This window comes from Falco cherrug, chromosome 7 (assembly GCF_023634085.1).
Source record: "Falco cherrug isolate bFalChe1 chromosome 7, bFalChe1.pri, whole genome shotgun sequence".
NCBI lineage: Eukaryota > Metazoa > Chordata > Aves > Falconiformes > Falconidae > Falco > Falco cherrug.
In genome coordinates this window covers 10,460,284-10,478,142 of record NC_073703.1, presented here as the reverse complement: position 1 = coordinate 10,478,142, position 17,859 = coordinate 10,460,284, and positions in this window count along the sequence as shown.

Genomic DNA, 17,859 nt, shown 5'->3' with positions numbered 1-17,859 from the left:
GGACAATGCACTGAGATTTCTATAGCAGCTTAACTCGGAGTAGTCCTTAACAAATCCTTCCAAGATGTCAGAAGAACTATTGGGCTGTGGTTAAGGGAGGGATGATTTTACTTCAACTTTCTGTTACACTTACAATACACACAACATAAGAAATAAACCTTCTCTTTTTTTCCCCTTCCAGTGAGTGTTTCTATCCAGTTGTAAAGTGGGTGCAGAATCAGAAGAATGTGTCTCTTTCCAGTAATGGTTCTGGGATAAAGAACGCATCAATCCGATATCCAGTTCGGATCCTGGCTTAGTAGTGATGAGGCAGTAACAATACTGTTGGATACCAAAGCAAGAAGGAGAATTTTAGCCTTAAGTTATTGCCTTCGGTTCCCTCCCCAACAACCCTGATTCCCCAGAAATGAGGGAAAAGAAACAAACCAAAACACCAAAGAGGAGCATTTTGTTAGCAGATGAAGCAAGAAATTCAATACAGATGACATTTGCTTTGCAAAGCAATAAAATCAGCTCAATCTGTTTAACCATTAGGTACTTCAAGATAGGATTTAGCACAGAACATTTTCCAAACCCCATAGCAATGTTAAACAATCGGCCCTTAGGACAGATGTGGGGTAGAGATGGGGAAAGAGCGGCAGAGAAATTGAGAGACATACCTCAAACACAAGCCATGGCAAAATTGAAATTAGGGCTCTTGGGCTTTGAGGTTCTAGCCCTAGGAGCAGAATGTCTAATCTTACCTTGCTGGGTGAGGTAACCAGCATGGCAAAGGTTAAGCAGCATTTCAGCAGCAAGCTGGGAACCTTTAATTTGTGTTCCTCAGCACAAGAGGGGTGGGACCTCAGGGTGGTGGTCTTACAAGAGCCATGATGAGTCACACCCACCCAGCTGTTGTTATTTCTTGGGTCCCAGAGCCATGGAGCATCTTGTGCTCCTGTCCCAGTGCTACTGTGTTAACGATGGTGGATGTCTGCAGGCCCAACGAAGAGACTCCTGCACATGACACTGATGTTCCTGTCTCTGCTGCTTGTTCTTCCAAGACACAAACACCAGAAATCTGTTTTAAAAAAGCAGCCCTTTTCTTACACCAAGGGAGCGTGCCTGCATTTAGCATGCCGGGGCAAGTCATCCCCACTGAAGTGCACATCTGCTTTCTGCTGAGATAACACAAGATTCCCCAGCTCAGGCCTTTGTCAGGAAATAATTCCATTCTTTGTAATTAGATTCAAAGGGCAACAGCTCCCACTCCTCTGTGTAGGTCAGTGAGGTCCGATGAAGGGCTATCAAGGAACCAGCCAGAGCGATTAGCACGTAAGCACCCAGCCAGTTACTGCAAAATGGCCAGAAATACAAAGCAGGATAAAGCCTTGGCACATGCTATTTCCGACACAAACAAAAGCTTCCAATTAATTTTGGAGCAGTATGCGGAATACCTATCACAGCTTCACAGATATTCAGAAACAACAGCTGGTCTTTTCATGAATGCTTGTGGTTGAGACCTACCACAGGTTAAAGGTTCATTGTTTCCGTTATACTATATGTGTATGTATATATACATAGCGATACATGGGAGGATGGTGAGGGGGGACACATCTATTGGCATTTTCTTCCTAGGAGGGGTGCCTGCCTGTATGTATCTGCATGGTGTAAAGATCTTGTTCATTAGCTCAGGATGCTCATATTATGTATATTCTATTAAGCACATATTGAATATGCATCTCATTTTCATTTCAATTAGGATCTGAGGGCTGATTTCATTCACGACTATTGATTCCTTCCAGGCCATTTGCATTTTATTCTGTTCATTATTATTTATATGCTCCATGCTGTCTAAGTAATTTAAATATCCCTCTCATGATTGCCCCCAAGTGATGGATTATATACCCTCCTTCAAAAATCAACACAACAAGCCCTGTGTTAATCCTCCAGTTTTTCTCTGTGTATTTATGGGGCTTTCTGCACTCGGGCTTTAGTACCTTCTGCTGTGTGAGGAGCTGGTGATGCCTTGCACAGTGAAGGTGATTTACTACTGCATGACAAGCTATCATACCACCTGTAGTTTTCCAGTAGAAAGACATATTTTGTCCCCAGGTCTGGTGGGCAGTATTCCCCTGCCCTGAAAGGGTGCTGGGTCTCCAGGAACCATTGACAACTTGACAGCTGAATCACAGACACCTCCTCCCTTCAGAAAATCACTCCAGAATTTTGTCCCTGACTCATGAACCAGGACAACCAACATTTCACACCCAAATCCTCTCCCTCCCCAAGCACACCCTCTTGCCTGACATTTCATAGCGTCATAGGATTAATTAAATGTTCTCCTCCTGTTTTTATAGGACGGCTGTGTCCTTTCAGGTGAGGTACTGTCGTTTAAGTTTTTTAGGGAGAGGTTTTAGTTCGGTGGCTGGCATACACATACCTGTGTGACTGACTGTGCCTGGTCCCTGAACTCCACGGGGGTGCGTGAAGAGCCAGAGATTCATCCTGACACATGGAGGCTCCCCAATGCCTTTTGATGATTTTACAGGTACAGCCTGAGATCAAATCTACACAATCCTTAGCCTGGAAGTGAAGAGACACGCAACTTCAAAAGAGCTGGATTTGCAGTTTAAATTGCAAAACAAATTGTGTTTTCATTGGAAGAGCTATGCAATAATTAATTGCTCACATAAATGTAGATCTACATCTGAAAAAGCTTTTGGGGGATTTAGGAAGGTCTGCACATTAAATCTGACAGGAACGTGTGCTCCTATATTGTTTTGATCTACCCTAACACAGCTGGAAGTACAAAAAAGTACAAAAAAAAATAAAATACGAACAATGTTTCTAGGTATAGAAAAAAGTTGTTTGCTTGATTAGGTTATGATGCAAATGGATAAAAAGGTGAGACAAAAAAGGCAAAGGAAATTCTTTTTTCTTTCAACAAATTAACCCCTCTGTCCACAGTTCAGCTTTTTCATCCACCCATCAGCTAAAGCAATGGCATCATGCCACGTGTGCAGTCTCTCTTCAGAAAGGAGAGACTGAAACCCTGGCTGTCACGCCTGCTGCTGCTTTTCTCCACTCCCTTGGGGAACCCCGTGCTGTGATATCAAGGTGTAACAGAAGACAGAAAGTCCCAGGACACTTCTCCAACACACACGTATGAAGCACAGGTTTAAGTGGGATGGAGGTTATCTAGAGATTACGTTTTGGGCTCTCCAGTCACCAAGTTTACTGAGGTGTAATTAGTGTCCTGGCTACTCCTAATGGGAATCAACATGTAAGGAAAGAAGTCACAGTGCAAGTGCAATTTAAGTGCTGAGGATTCCCATACAGATAGCAGCAGTGGGGGTGCTAGCAGCTCCTCAGCCCATCAGGCATGTAGGGTATATGGACGGGAGAGAGAGGTGCAGGACAGATAACAAAGAGAGAATAGCAAAGCTTTCAAAACTGCACTAGGCATCCTTAAATAGAAAAAGGGAGGATGAGCTGTTGGACGAACTTTTAATTTCTTACAGCAAAAGGTGAGGAAATATATATATACTTTCAATTTTCCCATTAAAATTATTTTAAGGAAGCTCAGTAGTACCTTTAGTAACATATGTAAAGCAAAGTAAACCATCTCACAGTTTTTTGTGTGTAACTGGGTGGAGGTTTAGCTATTTATTTTTATCTGTAAAACCTCACCTGCCTTGTGGTTTGGACGTATGACTCATGGATGCCCTTTCTTGCCAGGCTGTTGAAATCAGCAGAGCCCTTTTAGCTGAGTTTTGGTTAGCTCTCTTCCTCAGAAAAGGAAGTTTAAAATCTATCCTGTATTTCATTGGAAAGGTAGCACGATCTGCCCCAACTCATCCTGCTGCGGAGTTATTTGCAAATATTGACCCTACCTCAACTGTACTTCAAAAGATTGATTTGGATACATGAAAACTTGAATTATCCTGGCTGTAAACACCGGCAGAAAAGTGAAGATTTTGTCTTTAACCAACAGATGATAATGCGGACTCAACTGCCAGAGAGAGACGGCCCTGTGAAACTTTTATCTCTTAAGGGGAAATAAGTCAGAAGCTGAAGGACACTTTTCGGTAAAGGTCATATTCAGGACCAAAGACTTGATCCCATGAATGGTTGTGGACAGGCAGGTCTTGCTCTGACAGGGATTCCTGGTGTAAATCAGGTTTGGATTCCAGCCTCTCTTGTGTTCTGAGTCAGAGCTCCATCCCCAACACTTGGCTATAGGGTTGTCTATAAGTTACCAATGACATTGCCAGAGCTGCTTAACTGACTCCCCTACTGCAACAGAAGCAGAGTACATGAAATATACCACATACAAGGGAATAAATCTCACCCTTATATCTCATTGCCTGCTACCTGCATACCTCAAGATAAGGCGCTTTCACATCAGTGCCCTGAGGTACCCAAAAACCTGTCATGAACTCAAAGAACTTCTACTAGGGAAAAGAGAGGGAGCTAGGGCTAGGTAAGATGCCCTCAGAGTTTGCTCTCGCTGTATCAAGCCAAGGAGAATTAGTTTCTAGAATTCTTGTTGCGAGTTATCAGACACAACCCGCTCTGAAACCCAAGCCAGCTTCCAAGTCACACTTGTGAAAAAAATCCATCATCTTCTTTGGATTTTGAAGGCCTTGTAAACTGGGGCAGCCAGACTTAATTACAAACTTCTGTTATAAAAGTTGCTTATTCCCAAAACCACAGGAAGGGAGGATTTATTTCCAGATCATAAACTTTGCCGGTACAGAGCTGCAGCTGAGCAGCTCACCTCTTTTCTGCCAGCTTCTGGGATGTGCCCAATGAATCTGTGGGAAGAGATGTTTCCCTATTTCGTTGTTGTAAAAATAAAAGTCTGTTTAACTCAGTGTACAAAAGGCCCTATTGACACCAGACACTACGCCTGATAGAAGTCAATTATGTTGTACATACCACTTATAAAAAAAAAAAAAAGGCCATGCTTCTTTCGTATGTACATTGGGTATTCCTTAATTTCTCTGGGAATAAATGCAATTAAACTGCCTGTAATGCAGCAGGGCAGATCAAAGGACTCTGGTCCTTTCCTCTGCACAGCAGCTACTGAAGATGCAGTGATGCAGGCTCCCCAAAACCCATGCCGCTCAGTTATTTCACTCCTTGAGCCTAAGTCACCACCACCATCTACAGAGGTGAAACCGTGGGCTGCGCAATGGAGATAAGACCCAGGACTGCTGCAGTCGCAGATGGCAGTCGCTATAGAACAGCACAAAGGATTCTTTAATTAAGTCTTCCCTTCCCCTTATTAAAATTCAGGAAAGATTACCAAGGAATTTGTACTGTATCTGGAAAACAAATCATAACAATTACAGCAGGCTGCCCCAGGCTGGCTAGATTGTAGCTTATTATTCCACAAAGGCTTGATAAATGTGTAAATTTATATAGAAAGCTTCTGCATGTCATCATCGTTGTGCAAAGACTTGCTGCTTTCCATATCCAGTTTTAGAAGGAAGACCAGCTGGCTAGAGTTCCTTGAATTATTTGGTCTTGTTGTTGAATTTTTAAAATACATATAAATTGTGTCTCACATCTACAGTTTATCTACAAGCTGTCAAACTGGGTCTCGTTCATGCTCTTTTTGATGCCTACTGAAAAGCCATCTAACAGCTCGGTTAATCCTCTGGCCCCGCATCCACTAAACATCACAAAAAACAATGGCTTTCAGATCCTAAACATGAAATTTAAAATGCCACAGGCTTCTCTTTAAGTAAAGGAGCAAACTTGAAAGCATTATTGTTTTATACCTATCAGCTTTATTGCCTTATAGGCATAAACCAGGTTGATCTGCATATCTGCACATCTGTAACGTCAGCCCATGTTTCCCCCTGATAGATTAAATGGTGGGTCAATGATGGGGGGCTGGATGAATCCACCATTAGATGTGTTTCCACTGAAAGGGGAGCTTTGAACAAAGATCTGGGTAGATTTTTTCCTCTTCATCATGCCCTTTGCATATGTAATTCCACGGAGAAGTCTGGAGCAATAGTGTGAATTATTGACATGGCTTATGGCTGGTAATGCCAGCAGGAACTGCCGAGATCATCTAAGCCAACTCCCCTGTATAAAACAGACCAGAAAATGGCTCTGAATTAACATCTGGATGAGGATCAGAGGTTTGGAAAACATGTCCACTCTTAATTAAAACATATCCATTGCTGGATAATCCACTAACAACCCTGGGGAAATGTTGCTAGTGGCCACATTGTTTAACAGCCTTTTCTTAGGCAGAGGGCAGGCAGAGCCAGCTTCAGCTCTTGCCCGTTGGATTTTGTTCTCCTCTAGACTGCATCGCTAGAAGAACCCTCACTTCTGAGTTTTTCTTCTGTCTGCAGCTATTAGAGATGGTGACATGTTGCCTCTTAGGCTCATCAGTAATACACTAAACAAATTAGATGCCTTTAACAAGAAAAAACAACAAACAACAAAAAACAATTATCAGGTTGCTAGATCTTCAGATCTTTTCTGCCTCTCTAATTCTCAGCATCCTTCTTAAAGCAAGAACATCGTATTGGGACACAGCACCCACTTGACCCAATGTCCATGCCTCATACAGTCTGTCTACTTTTACTATTCCCCTGATTTTGTATTCCAGACCTCAGGCTACAGTGTTGCACAGGGAGCTCCTTCACCATGCTCCCGCACGTATTACTCTTTTTGCAAGTTTAGAGTCATTTACGTGAAGCTGGTTCAGTGTGCCAGTTACCTTACATTTGCACTGGAAAAGAGGAAAATGCAGATTTTTGAAAGATAGTGCTTACGTGTTCTCTTTCCCAAATACAGCAAAATAAATGTGAGGTCAGCTTTCTGACAGAGATGTTACCAGGCACCTTTGGCCGTTGCTCGGAGGTTTCACTGGAGACGTCTTCATGGAAATAGGGTACCTTAATGTTGCACTTCAGTGATCCTTTCTATTCTACACAAACGTGTACCTGCTAATTCTCTTTTCTTTCTCACAGGCTGTGGTTTTGGCAAGACCTCAGCATGTTTTTCCACTGCCAGGTAGACCACCAAGATCTTTTCTGGGGCCATCAGGTACAATTAGGTGCCTTTATAATGGTGTCAGACTACAGAGATTAGAACTAGATGCCAAGAATTCTTACCCTAGGGTTTCCTAGGGAAAGGGGGAATTTATTTAGGTGGATGATTTGTCACAACAGTAGTAGACAGCTATTTTTCAGTCATGACGTGTAGATGCTGTGTAAAAAAGAGGGTCTTCAGATCCCAGTAAGACTAAGGATGTTTTTGTGAAAGTTACTAAAGGTCACATAAGAGCTATTTGGCTTTGGCACAGCAGTTGGTTGCTAGTCTGCCCCTGCATCCGGTTGTGGTGACTTCTCCTTTTCATGCAGACTTTAAATGTTCAAATACGTGCAAACCCCATTCGCAAAGAAAATACCAGGTACTTGCATAGCGCATGAGAGCTCAGAGTACTATGTGAGCACTTTGCAAATATTTTAAATTCTGCTTATTTTACTTCAATAACACCTTAAAACCAGGATTCCAGAGTCTTAACCCACTGGGCTGGTAGATGAGCTTAGGCAGCTAAATCAGAGAACTCCAAGGTAAAGGACTTCACAAGCTGCAAGGTGAGGCACGGGCTGTAATGTGATGTGACCAAGGCCGTGATGAGAGACTTGGCAGAGAAAAAGGGAGAGCCCTTCAAACTTCCCACAGGGGGGGAAAGGACATAAGGCCTTCTGGTTTTGTAGTGGCTTGGGGTTTTTTTTTTCCTTTCTGATTTTAAACTACATTTGTCATTGCACCTCCGTGTAAATAATCAAAAGGAGATACTCAGCAACCTTCCCCAGAGCTAGTACTTATTCTTCCTTTTATTCAAAAACACTCTGGCTGGGTTTGTCCAATGAATCAAAGTCTTCAGCTGATCATGAAATTAATAAATAAGGTGACACATTTGCTCTCCACTGCAGATGAGATTTCCCATTTCATGCTTCAGTTGCCTGAAGTAAGAATGCGAGAGAGAGAGATTTTTTTCTCCTGGTGGTAAGGAAAGCTGATGAAAGATTACCTTAAAATCCCTCATAAGGGATGCACAAGCAAGACATAATTTTTTTTCCCCCTTAAAAAAGATAAAAGCAAAGAAATAAATAAAATAGAAGGGGCATACTTTATATTGATTTTCTTGGTCTGCCTGCATTAAGGCATCATTCTCCCAGGGACTGCAGGGAGAGACAAGCTCAAATGAAGAGATGAACAGATGCCACCGGCGTGTGGGCTGGCTACCAACACGAAGTGCGGATGCAGTGACGCTCGCCTTGCTGCCCACCTACGCTTTGCAGGGCTTCTGTTTGCAAGTCCTGCCCAGTCAAGTTTCTTCAGTGAGCACACACAACCCTGTCCCTAAAGATGTGTTAATTTAAAAAGAGGGAGTGAAAGGAAAGGCCTCCTGTGTTGAAACAAGAAAAAAAAAATGTTGCTGATTCGGAGGGTTTTTGCATGCTTTCGCAAAATGTGGAGGGTTAGAAGCACATTTTGTATTTCAGTTGGATAAAGTGGCCTCTGCTTCCTGGCCTAAAACTGTCTTGCAGAGTTGTAGGGTGCCATTAAGAAACTGATGCACTTCAACGGTCAGAGAAAGAAATTCTAGCCCAGGCACACGTTCATGAGTATACACAGACATAACCTAGCCATGCATTCTTTGTAAAAATTATCTCATTGACAAATAGTTAGTAAATTAAATGAAAATATTTTATAAAAAAAAAAAAAAAAGAAAACATTATCTCAACAAAGTAGCTATGGGTTTTTTTATTTCTTTTAAAAAAAGGACACGAGGATATCTGTGAGTTCTGAAATACATTCTTTGCAGGCATGAAAGCATCTGGGAAAATATGAGAGATCGTTACTATTACTTAGAAGGTGGCTTAATTACATTTTTGACTGAATGTTTGAAGTTGGATGGCATTCTTTAGCAGCTCATAAAAGGTTGCAGTTTCTCCTACAAATCCATGGATTTGGAATGTCTGTCCTATTAGTCCAAGGAGGGAAATAATTTATTATTCTGTAAAGTGTTTTTAAGGCAATGGAGAGCTTCAAAAGAGAATAGATCTCTTTCACCTACAGGGCAAAAAGAATTGAATATGGCCAGTGTTTCCTTGTTCAAAGTATCAAATTATTCCTTGACATACAAACCTGTGTCTCTCTGATATAATTTTTTAAAAAATCTGTTTTATTAAGAAATAGTGTTTTTCTTTCAAGAACAAGTGCGGTGGGAGCAGGGGATCACAGAGGCAAGTGAAGCCATCTTTAAAACAATAGATTCACATTTTCTTTGAAAAATGAGAAGGAAGAGAGATGTGTGGCCACAGGAAGGGTTTTGGTCACTACTGGTCATAACAGCAAGAAATGGCGCTGCTGAGAGGCTGACTCTCTGGGGACTTTATTTCTACCTCCCCCTGTACAAAGCAACAGTTACTTTTGACACACAAAAAGCCTCTTTATTTGTTATTTGTATAAAAGACCTTGAATGTTTGTTAAATGTTAAATGTAAATTTGTTGATTAGAATATGCACTGAGTACAAAACTTTTGGTAAAGTCATTCCTGAGATGGAGACACTTTGACACTGAGGATATGGATAAGGTATCAGTGAAAGTGATTTTTTCTCAATGTGATTTTTCGAAAATATTTGTAGGATAAGAATAAAGAAATTGTGTTACTACAAATGGATTAGCTAACTAGTGGAATAAGGTATCCCAACAGTACTGTGAAATAGCAGTAAATGAATATGTAATATAACTGCTATAATTGATAACTTGTTTTATAGAAGAAAATTATTTGGAAAGTTTTCCAAAGGCTTTCTTGCTCTGTTCTGTCAGACCAAAGAGACCGTGAGTATGAAATGTTTAACAAAACGTTGGGAAAGCTTTGCTTTGTGCTAGTTCTTCTTCTTAATAGTAATAAAGTGCATCAGCTCCATGTTTTGCTTTCTGCCTACAATGCTTTTGCTTTCCTCATTTTAGTATGGTTCATTATAGCTTGCTTAGAAAAAATAACAAGGGTTAACTTATTTTTCCCATTCTCAGTCTAACCTTAATATCAGGAATAGCGTGGATTTCTAGTCTCTCCGTCACCAGGAGTTGCATCCTACAGCAAAAGGCTCATTATCACTCACTGTGGCAATGAATTCATGCACTGAACAGAAATTTCTCAGCTGTTGAAGAATGTATTAAATGCTCCCAATATACATTCTAGCAAGTTAATTAGTATATATATGCATGTATGTGTATAAAAATGTTAACTTAAAAATAAATCTCCCCTCTATGAGTCTTTATGCCACCGTAAATTAACCCCATAAGCCCAGGTTTATATTACTTTATAGAATATAGGGAGTTTATTGTGTTTCTGCCAAAGGAATTACAGGAGGGTTGATGCTACCCTTGAGTCCTGGGCTCAGTGAAATCAGGGATTATTGAGCCTGCAGTTCACGTGAGCTTCTCAGAAGCTGAGCGTAAAAGATAAAACTGAAGTTAACAACGAGCAGCAGGGTAAAAAGAGGCAGGAGTCTGCAGCTGTGCAAAATCCCTGAGCTAGACTTGACCTCCTTTATTTGTAGCCCACCGCTCACATTAATTCAGCTCCTCTGCCTAAGAACACCAGCCTGCTGATGGGACACTCCTGGTTCCCTTGGATGACCAGACCAAACTAACAGCTATAGCAGGATTCTCCCACCTGCAGCCGGGCAGGAGATCAAGAGCTCTCAGCCTTAGATAGAACTGACACCACTCTGTCTATCCATATCTGGCATTTCAGTATCTGCATCATCTTTCTAGTCTACTTATGGAAGAAGAAAGCTACAGCACATTTAGGCTGTGCCTACAGTATGAAATCCAGGAGGGGTCCCCACGTCCTGCTGGTGCTCCTGGGTCCCTCTGAACCCTTGTTTCAGGACCAGGCCATCTCTACAGAGTCGATGCACTCTTAATTCTGATTTCAGCTACCCGGCTTGGGTTGACATCTTAGTAAAAATAAGACAGTCCGTACTTCAGAAGTAAAGCTCATTCTTCTGACTCAGCTCCGTCTTGGAGCTTCTTGTGACTCTCAGACACCTGAAGTCAGCTCCTCCTCTCTAATAATGGGTAAAGTAGAACAGATTTCATAGCTTATTTTTTCCCTTTCCCTGGGTCTATTGAAACCTCAGTTTTTCAGAAAGTGGAGTGTAAATCAGCGAGCCTTTTCCCTATAATTATCACCAATGGCTGTACATTGTGATTTGCAGAGCAGAAAGCAGACTTTATCTTTCCTGTAGTTTGATCCCCTCTCACTTGCACGCTGCTGCCTGCAGGAGATTCAGAGGGCAGCGAGGCTGTGAAAACTGTGTGGGATGAAACCCTAAACAGGAAAGGATCTGTTGTGCAAAAAGCCTTTTGTCAGCTGAAAATTGCACTTGTAAAAAACCCAGAAACCCCAAAGCTTTTGGTTAAAGAGTAACATCTTTAGCTCTAATTTATACTGACATCACAATAGAGCTATTGCTCAGGCTCTGTCTCCTCTCGCCCCATCACAGCAAGGGTGTTATTAAGTGATAAATCAATTTCTACAAGGCAAACTGGAGATTAAGTCTTTATACAACATTCATTTGCAATTGAAAGCAAATAGAAATACCCTGGGACAAGGGCTTGGTGACCCTTTTCAAGGGCTAAGCTTGAATAAAGGCCCTGCACGGCAGCAATCAGTATTACAAGTCCAGAGTCAGAATCTGGCCCGCTAATGATTGCTTCTTTAAATTAATAAAGCCTCTGAATAAATAATTTGGGGTTAAATGGTCACTGCTGGCAGAAATGTTGTTCAGATCTGATGTCAGGTCTCAGTGCCTAAATAGGCAAACCAGTTCAGACCAGGATCTGTCCTCCCTCAGATCCTGTGCCAGGCGATAACTCACAAGAAGGTGCAGGGAAGCCCAGCAAGGAGTAGATTCATAACTGACCTGCTCACAAGTGACTCCTTCTCCATGTATGGCACAAGCTCTCCACCACGTGAGGTAAAGAGCATCTCCCTTTATGCTGTCAGTGCGGTGTTTTCATCCTCTCCTGCATCCAGGGAAAGCTGGAGTGGAAAACTCACCACAGCCATTTACAGTGCCAGTAACGAAACCCAAATGGAAACAGCCGCCCATCCCAGCTGCTGCTCACCAACTGGCGGCACTGAACGCCGAATGGTGGCACAGAGAAGCAATGGGAAAACCACAACTTTTTCCTGGCAACAGGTCTTTGAAAGGGCTTCCACAACCAGCCGCTCCGAGGTGGTATCGAGCGCCCAGGCAGCAAACACAGATGGGAACACCTGTGAGCTGGGGGACGGCAGAAAGCATGGCTTAATGGAAACGCAATTACTCAGAAGATCAAGGTGAGCTTTTGAGGAGATGTCTGCTTTCTTCTCCCTGCCAATATCCCTTCAGCAGTGCTGGAGGAAGTGGTGACAGCCTAACATCTCTTTTTTTCGCTTGGCATAAAGCCAGCTGCTCAAAAGATGTGATTACCCATCTCCCTTGGCTCCTGTTTGCTCGAATGAAGAACTTTGGTAGCATTTATCACCTTACCAGTTGTGCTTTCCTCTGGTTTAATGACCTCTGTAGCATCTCACCCAGCTTTCAAATGAAGGATACACATTTTCAACAGTTGCAGTTCAGAGATGACCTTTGGGTCAGCTTTAGCTCTAGGTTTAATATTAGCATCTTCCACTGAGCCAGGTGAGTTTTTCTTTTTGTTTGTTTTGTGTTTTGGTTTTTTTCCAAGGAAGCCCTGGTCTGACTTTGGCTTTGGTAGCTGTATGACAGTACGAAAGCAGGAGAAAGAACTGTCACAGTATAGAAGAATGAAACTGTTTAGTTTCAGAGGGATTAATGGCTTGCAGGTAAAATAATTTCAGAAGCCATCAGAGGAGACAGGAGATCCTGCCTTTCCACCTCTCCTTCGGCATGCCCCTTGCAGAAGTACCAGGCTTTTTGCAATCCCAGTCTGCACACTGGAACACGCCAGGGAGGGCTCCCATGAACTTTTCAGCTGGGAGATGCGAGGGGGTGGCGGTCCCTACATGTTGGTGGAAACTTGTGCAGCTGGCACAGAAGATGCGAGTCAAGGGCCTCCAAAAACTGCGGGTGCTCAGCTCCCTGCAGGCTTTCCCCCGCCGTTAATGGGCTCTGTGTATTTCAGTGGTCTCGTTAACAACGTGGCAGCAATACGCAGTGAGAAACACAGTGCCACTGCTGCAAATGGCTCTGCTTCAGACCGTTACTATAGATTGCCGCAGCATTACTCCTCTCGCAGCAAATTTCATTTGAGTTCAACCAGAATCCATCAAATATTCAAATACAGACAGATATGCAGCTGCAGTGGAAGGTTGTTTGCTGGCAGCGAGTCAAGGCTTTCAAAGGTTTTCATGGTTTTTCAATCATTCCCTCCATCCCTGAGGTGTTAGTTTATTGCTAACTACCAGGAGGGAAGGCACATCTTAGCAATGAAAGGGGAAGGAAAAGGAGGCAAACCTCTAAACCACAGCTAAGCAATATGCAATGCATTTTGTCCCCAGAAAACTGGTTTTGGTGTTTCTGCTTTCTTTAAAGCTGGTTATATTGTAATTTGAAGGAAAAAGGATGCCATACCCTAGAGTCCTGTGGCTGGTGCATTTGATCTCCTTTCATCTCACGTCATACAGATTATAGTTTAAAATAAAGTTTTTACTGGCCTTCAGCACTTCATAAAAACACACATACCTTGAGAAAAATCTCTTTCCTTCCTTCAGACCCTTGTTATTTGCCTATCTTCCCACTTACCTCAGAGCGGCTCTTGCTGGGCATATCACCAGCACAGACAAGACTTATTCTCAGGGACAAAAAAGAGTAATAAAGCTCTAAAAGAGACCAAAATGACACGGAATCCCTGTGAAATCCAAGGCACTCTTGCACATTTTCAGGGCACACTGTCAGTACAAATGCCAGGTTACTGCAGACCATCCGATGGACCTTCTGGATAGATGAACACAAAGGAGATGGTGAGAGCCTGGCAGGCGGCAGCAGGGAGGACATGTGCTGGGACCCAGCTGAGGTTGGGTCCCCCGTGAGGAGCAGGCAGATGGGGCTTCTGCTGCCCTAGGAGCCTACAGCCCCACTGGGCAGCAAGGGCTGGCAGAAAAAGCAGCAGCATCCCCGCTGCTCACCCGGGAACGGCAGCACAGCAAAACTCAGGGCCACATTCAGGCCAGCTCCTGCAATAGTCACACTGCACGCAAGATGTGTCCAACTTAGATGTGTCCAACAGCTTCTTCCCCATGAGAACAGGGGTGGGTAGCCTCAGAAAGTAGGTGACCCGAAACCACCGAGCTCCCACTCCTGGATTCAGGGCACGGTTATTCACACCTCTAATTCAGCAGCAAAACCAGGTTGAGAAGTTGTACCGCGGCTGTTGGTTCCTAATCTCACACCACCATCTACCACCCCCTCCGCTGTGCCATCAGGGCAGAGTGGTGACGTGCCTCTTAAACTGCCTTTCCCTTCAAACCGTATCTCACATAGTCACTAACCCAGGCATCATGCAACAGCAACATTGAAGCCTCAGAAAGGCTGTCCTGGGGCTGTGCAGGCTGCGGCACAAATTGTCTAGCAAGTACCTTGTAGGGCAAACCACCAGCATCATCTCTGCTCATTGCAAAGTCCTTTATCAGAGCTCTAGTCTCCCCCATTCATGTAACACAGTAATTTGTTAACCAACAGGTAGAAAATGGTAAATAAAGAGCACGCAAAGAGGGGAAGAGAGATACGGAGAACAAAGGCATCTGAACACAGACCGCTGTTGCTGGAAATAGTAACGCGATAGCATCCTAGCATACAGGAGTTTTAAGTTTTATATCTTTGTGTTGGAAAATTTGTTGCACAAAAGGCAACAAAAAGAATTCAAAGCAGTTTTGTCCCCATTCCCTTCATGATTGGAATCTGTTTCTTTTGCAAATAAACCATGTTTTTCCCAGCTCATCCCTCTCTGAATGAGGGAGCAGGCAGAAACAAATTAATCATGCTTACGCTGCCTATTTGGCGATTGCTCATTGCTCTAAGCTCCTTTGTGATCTCTCTCAAAACGTTTTCATCTACTTGTCTGGGGAGAAACTTTCCTCCAGACAGTAATGCATAATACAGGACATAACAGCAAATTTAGTCTTGTCCAAAAAAAAAAAAAAAAAAAAAAAGATCCAAGGTGGATTTGGTGTCCTATTTGAATTCCCATTTGCTTACCTAAACAATAATGCTGCTATCCCCACTGTGAAAGGAAAGTCAATACGTTGCACATAATGATGTTTTTCTGTAGTCTGTCTATTCTCTGCATTCTAATTTTCAGTGTTAACTTCCAGGCACATCTAATGTTTCATAAGAGGCAATGATCCATCTCAAATTCCTTGGGACACGTCTCATTTTCTAAAAGATGTGTGTTGTTTACTGCTGTCTGAGGAAAAAAAAAATCTTCTTTCTTGCTGTTGGCCTTTATATCCCAGACTTCATGTCTTTTTAAGTCTTGATGGAGAAAATAGAAAAGGTGTTGACCCTCATTTTATAGAATTTCTACCCGATGTTTTTTTCTCTCACTGATTTCTTAGGGTTGATCCTACAACCTGCAAGTGACGTTTTCAAATTAAGGACAATATTTTCATAATCGTAGCATTCAGATTGATGCTTGGGATCTTGTCTGTGTTTAGTGACTGTGCTTATCTAGTTTGCCATCTTTGTCTCAGTCCTGCAGAAGGGCCCGTGTGCCTGAGAGCTGGCTGTGTTTTTACTGTTCCTCTGTTGTACTGCAACTGGTCTGCTTGGATATTTAATGAAATGTATCATTTCTGCCTCTGCATCTTCCCTCGCTCCTTTTCTGGGCAACATTTCAGATTCCTGATAATTATACAAGGAATGCCCTTGGGCTTTCTGGGCTCCTTTTTCCAGTTAAAGTCTTGCACTGATATAAAAGCATCCCTTTACCCAGGGATAGATCTTGACCTTCCCCGAAGTAAGTGGAAGTGGAGTTTGCAGATAATATCTTCCCTGTGCTCTGGTGGAAATGAAACCTTGACACCGCCTCATTTGTCCCAGCTGAGCCTGCACAGACTTTTCCCCTTATTCCCAGCCCCTAGGGAATAGATGCTGGTTGTGCCCATCAGTAAAGAATACAACATCACAGAAAAACCTGCCAATATTCCAGGGAACGCTGATGCCAGGAGGGCCTGAGCTCTTCTATTTCGTTTGGCATGGCCATCAGAGCAGTACAAAGGGGCAGACAACAGGACTTTAACCTCATGCTCTGACATGGGGCTTTGTGTCTAACTACTCCCTGATACAAGGCAATGAACACATCCAGAGGAAAATTCTTCCCCTCTGGGAATTATTGATGGAAATATTGCAATGGACTTGTCTTAGAGGATAGGGGGACTAAATGTCAGGGACATTCAGACAGGCAAGGAAGGTTTCAGGAGGTCCCTGAGTCCTAGACAAAGCATACCCATGTGGGATTCCTAGTGTGGTGTGCTGCTCAGAAAGAAAAGAAAGCCACCGCAGCATGCCAGCCTCGCTGCTCCGTGCCATCACACGTTCCAGAGAACAACTCTAGACACCCGCAGTAATGCTCAGGCATCAAAGTCAAATAAGTACCAGCTTTATGGAGGATTTTATGTATTGATTTGTAAATAGACAAACCAATTTCACCTGGCTCCTTTAGGACATTATTGATATTTTCTGCTGTAAAATCTTCCCTTCTATTGTGAATATTTATCAAGGACAAGGCAATGAAATGACAGGATTCGTGTTTTGTAAGGGTAGTTCTGGAATGAACTGTCAAGGCTTTTGTTTCCTATTTCCCTTGATCCAGTTAAGTCTTAAACAGATACTATATAACAATGAGTAGAATTCTTTTACTCATTCTTTATTGATTCAGTTAAATTTGGGATTGATCCAAAGCTTTGATAGTTATTCAGCCTCCTCTATGAGTCTCTTGGATTTACAGATTCTTAATTATTCATGCAGAAGGTGTGACCTCTCTTAAGAAATCTTTGGATCTTTAACCGTGACTTTCAATAACAGATGGACAATCCTCTGGTGTAGGAGACCTGAGATGTAACGATCCAGGGCTCAGCACCACTGCGTGATTCCTCTATGAGCAGGAACCGAAGTTAACTAAATGCAGTAAGACTGATCATTGAGGGTACTCATTTGCTTAAAAAAAAAAAAAAGCAAACAAAAAACTGACAAACACACACACATACCCATGACCTAGAATATGTTAACTGTATAGAAATTTGTTGTGCCTTCCACAGGTACTGATTATTTTGGTCTAAAGGAAAGTAAATCCCGTTGTGGTGCATATGTGCAGATCTATGGACGTATCTAAACAGGCCAAAGCAGTGTCTTGCTGGATATTGAAATACAGCAGGGTGCTTAATTCCCATTGCTGTTGTGTGTGTAGATTAAATCCTAGCCCTTTGTGATCCTGGCACAGAAGATGTTCTAGCTGAGAATGTCCCGAGTGTTTTTACTAATTATCCATTTCCAGAATTTACAATCCCCAAAGCATGAGTCAGGTTCCAAGAAAGCATGATAGTTGAGCTTATTTCTAATGCACCTTCTGCTTCCTAAGCCCTAACATTGAATTCAAGCTTTTCTGTGCATCCTGCTGGCTAAAACCATACTCTCTCTTTTTATCAGTCACTGAGATTTCTATCTTATCACGCATCTGCAGGAGTTTCAGTGCTAAGAAAAACATGAAATATCATACGAGTCAGAGAGTTTCACTGTTTGGCAATGAAGAAAAAAAAAATATTTCCATCAATCTCTTCCAGGATGCGGGTTTTGC